Source organism: Macaca mulatta, chromosome 1, assembly GCF_049350105.2.
Source record: "Macaca mulatta isolate MMU2019108-1 chromosome 1, T2T-MMU8v2.0, whole genome shotgun sequence".
Classification (NCBI taxonomy): domain Eukaryota; kingdom Metazoa; phylum Chordata; class Mammalia; order Primates; family Cercopithecidae; genus Macaca; species Macaca mulatta.
The window spans coordinates 128589590-128594115 of NC_133406.1; the positions used below are offsets into that span (position 1 = coordinate 128589590).

Sequence of the window (4526 nt, forward strand, 5' to 3'; positions counted from 1 at the left end):
GAAGAACTTGCTATCTGTTCCTCTTTATATGTAGCCAAAACAAGCAAACAAAAAAGACAGGAACACAGAAGACTTTTAGGGCAGCAAAACTTTTATCTGTATGAAACTATAAGGTGGACACACATCATTTTACATTTGTCTAAACCCAGAGAATATACAACACCAAAAGTGAACTCTAAGGTAAACTATGGACTCTGCATGATTAAGTACGTGTCAATGTACATTCATCAGCTGTAACATATGTACCGATTTGGTAGGGGATTTGTTGATAACGAAGGAAACTATGCATGTGTGCGGGCAGAAGATAGATGAGAAATCTGCTCAATTTTATTGTAAACCTAAAACTGCTCTAAAAAAAATTAAGTCGTGCTTGCTTTGGCAGCACATATACTGAAATTGGAACGATACAGGGAAGATTAACACGGCCCCTGCATAAGAATGACACACAAAATTCACGAAGCATTCCATATTTTTTAAATTGTCTATTTTTTAAAATGGTATACTTTTCTGGTAAATGTAGAAAAGTCAGAAATTTCAACAATTTGAATTTTACATTTTAGAAATTATAAGTAAATCATATAGAAGTCTTTGCATACAAACTCTTTGATACAGGAGAATGAAAACTAATGTAAAAGATAGCAGATGTAACTAGCTATTTATCTCAGGGCAAGTCACTGAATTCTTTGAAGCCCAAACTTCTCATCTTTAAAAGTAGGAGTGACACTATCTGTCCTACCTTTTTCACAGAATTGTGAAGATCAAATGAGACAAAGTTGGTAAAAGTATATTTTAAAAAAAAGCACTCTACCACTCTACAAATATTATTCATATATATTGTTAGAAGAACTCTAAACCAAAATCAAATTTTCACTATTAAAATAAGTATAAACAAGAGTTCTCTCACTCTTCACAGTTATAACAAACATTTTTCCTAATAGTCGTAATGACATCAATGAACAGTGTGGTGATTCTTTTTTAAGCCTAACAGAGGAATGAAAATCAGCCCAAACTGGTCTCACATTCTGAATGGCATAAAGGTTAACCTAGTGCATAAAAGCATTCAGACCGGTTTTCCAGGTCTTAGAAACCTAAGACAACATTCATTCTTTTGCACCTTTAGCTTATTCTAGCTAAAAGAAATAATGTATTAAATATTCCTTTAAATACTAATCTGTCTGCAAAAAATTCTATGGGAAACAAACCTCAAAAATCAAGTCGGAATCAGTAATAAAGTTTTGATTATCAACAGCAAAAGAAGACAGGGATATTAAGCAATGATAACTAATATTCTGGTCATCAGCAAAGCCTGAGTCCTATCCTCTCACTCTCCTCCCCAGACAGCATGAGCTTCACCACTCGCTTCACCTCATCCACCAACTACTGGTCCCTGAGCACTGTCAAGGCACCCAGCTATGGCGCCCAGGCAGCGTCTATCCAGGCACTGGGGGCTCTGATTCCCAGATCTCCATGTCCTGCTCCACCAGCTTCTGGGGCAGCTTGGGGCCTGGCTGCGGGGATGGCCAGGGGTCTGGTAGGAATGGGAGGCATCCAGAATGATGAGAAAATGAAATGCCTGAATGATCGCCTGGCCTCCTACCTGGACAGAATGAGGAGCCTGGAAACTGAGAACTGGAAGCTGGAGAGCAAAATCCAGGAGCACCTGGAGAAGAAGGGACCCCAGCTCAGACACTGGGGCCATTACTTCAAGACCATCAAGGACCTGAGGGCTCAGATCTTCTTAAATACTCTGAGAGGCCGAGGCAGGTGGATTACGAGGTCAGGAGATCGAGACCATCCTGGCTAACACGGTGAAACCCCATCTCTACTGAAAATAGAAAAAATTAGCCAAGTGTGGTGGCGGGCACCTGTAGTCCCAGCTACTCGGGAGGCTGAGGCAGGAGAATGGCATGAACCCGGGAGGCAGAGTCTGCAGTGAGCCGAGATCGCGCCACTGCAGACCAGCCTGGGGACAGCAAGACTCCATCTCAAAAAAAAGAAAAAACAAAAATACTGTGGACAACGCCCGCATCGTTCTGCAGACTGACAATACCCGTCTTGCTACTGATGACTTTAGAGTCAAGTATGAGACAGAGCTGGCCATGTGCCAGTCTGTGAAGAGTGACATCCATGGACTCCACAAGGTCACTGATGACACCAATGTCACTTGGCTGCAGCTGGAGCCAGAGATCGAGGCTCTCAACGAGGAACTGTTCTTCATGAAGAAGAACCACAAAGGGGAAGTAAAAGGCCTACAAGCCCAAATTGCCAGCTCTGGGTTGACCATGGAGGCAGATGCCCCCAAATCTCAGGACATCCAGATCACAGCAGACATCTGGGCCCAATATGATAAGCTGGCTCGGAAGAACTGACAGGAGCTAGACAAGTACTGGTCTCAGCAGACTGAGGAGGGCGCCACAGTGGTCACCACGCAGTCTGCTGAGGTTGGAGTTGCTAAGATGGCGTTCACAGAGCTGAGACATACAGCCCAGTCCTTAATCAATCTGGACTCAATGAGAAATCTGAAGGCCAGCTTGTAGAACAGCCTGAGGGAGGTGGAGGCCCTCTATTCCCTGCAGATGGAGCAGCTCAACGAGATCCTGCTGCAACTAGAGTCAGAGCTGGCAAAGACCCGGGCAGAGGGGCAACGCTAGGCCCAGGAGTACAAGGCCCTGCTGAAATATCAAGGTCAAACCAGAGGCTGAGACCGCCACCTACCGGAAGATGGCAAGGACTTCAATCTTGGTGATGCCCTGGACAGCAGCAACTCCATGCAAACCATCCAAAAGACCACCACCCACCGGATAGTAGATGGCAAAGTGGTATCTGAGACCAATGACACCAAAGTTCTGAGACATTAAGCCAGCAGAAGCAGGGTAACCCTTTGGGGAGCAGGAGGCCAATAAAAAGTTCAAAGGTCACTGGATGTCAAAAAATATACACACGCACGCACGCGCACACACACACGCATTGTTTGAACTTGGGAGACAGAGGATCCAGTGAACCAAGATTGTGCCACTGCACTCCAGCCTGGGTGACAGAACAAGACTCTGTCTGAAAAATAAATAAATAAAATTAAAAAAATAAAATTCTCTACAAGAGTACAGACAGGTTGTGACCTAGATTTGAACTAAAAAATGTTAAACAGGAAAAGGTATTTACAGTCAAACCAAAACCACCTGAACACAGACCTTAAAAGTATTACTAAACGCCTTGAAGTTCGGGGTTCAAAGGAAGAAACTACAATTAAATACCTATGACTAAACGTTCTAAAAGCTATGATCTTAACATGTATTAGATCTAGATCCCTGGCCAGGCACATTGGCTCATGTCAGTACTCCTAGCACTCTGAGAGGCTAAGGTGGGAAGGGGTTAGGAGTTTGAGATCAGTCTGGGCAACAGAGCGAGACCTCATCTCTTAATTTAAAAGAAGGAAAAAAAAAGATCTAGAGCCCTAATTCTAACAAACTTTACAGCAGCAAGAAGCAAATAATTGAAACATTAGCCATATCAATCTGTAAGGCATGTTGAGCTTCATCAAAATATCTAGATTAATACAGAAAAAATGTTATAATAGTCCCTGATATAACCACAAATATCTATTATGTTTATCTACATAATTTAAGGAAGCGATCCCCAACCTTTTTGGCACCAGGAACCAGTTTCATGGAAGACAATTTTTCCACAGACTGGACCAGGCGTGGGAGATGGAGTCACGATGATCCAAACGCATATTTATTGTGCACTTTATTTCTATTACTATTACATTGTAACACAAAATGAAATAATTATACAGCTCACCATAATGCAGAATCAGTGGGAACCCTGAGCTTGTTTTCCTGCAACTAGACAGTCCCATCTGGGGGTGATGGGAGACAGCAACAGATCATCAGGTATTAGATTCTCATAAGAAGCATGCAACCTAGATTATGTGCATGTGCAATTCACAATAGGGTTCGCACTCCCATGAGAATCTAATGCCACTAGTGATCTGACAAGAGGCGGGGCTCAGGCAGCAATACTCAATGCTGCTTACCTCCTGCTGTGCAGCCTGGTTCCTAACAGGCCATAGACCATTACTCACTAGTCTGTGGCCCAGGGGTTGGAGACCCCTGATCTAAGGGTATGAGACAGTGAGAGACAAAGGAAAATATGACCAGTTACCCAAATTTAACAAGAAAAAAATTTTTAACTCCTTTCCTCAAAGTGCTAGTTCGACTAATGTTATCTTGGGTAACAAAATATTGGAAAAAGCCAAGCATCAGGAAAAAATAAATCAACCAGTTCTATGTTGAGAAGGTGTTCCACTTGGTTGTGCGCGGTGGCTCACGCCTGTAATCCCAACACTTCGGGAGGCCAAGGCGGGTGGATCACAAGGTCAGGAGATGGAGACCATCCTGGCTAACACGGTAAAATCCCACCTCTACTAAAAATACAAAAATTAGCCAGGTGTGGTGGCGGGCGTCTGTAGTCCCAGCTACTCAGGAGGCTAAGGCAGGAGAAATGCGTGAACCCAGGAGGTGGAGCTT

General features: G+C 43.4%; 1 non-coding gene across 1 annotated transcript; it reads left to right on the forward strand.

The window, feature by feature from the left end:
* Window positions 1-366: 366 nt before the first annotated feature.
* On the forward strand, window positions 367-474 carry LOC114674810 (U6 spliceosomal RNA). The gene has a single exon (XR_003725909.1). It is a non-coding gene; the product is annotated as a U6 spliceosomal RNA (small nuclear RNA).
* Window positions 475-4526: the final 4052 nt, after the last annotated feature.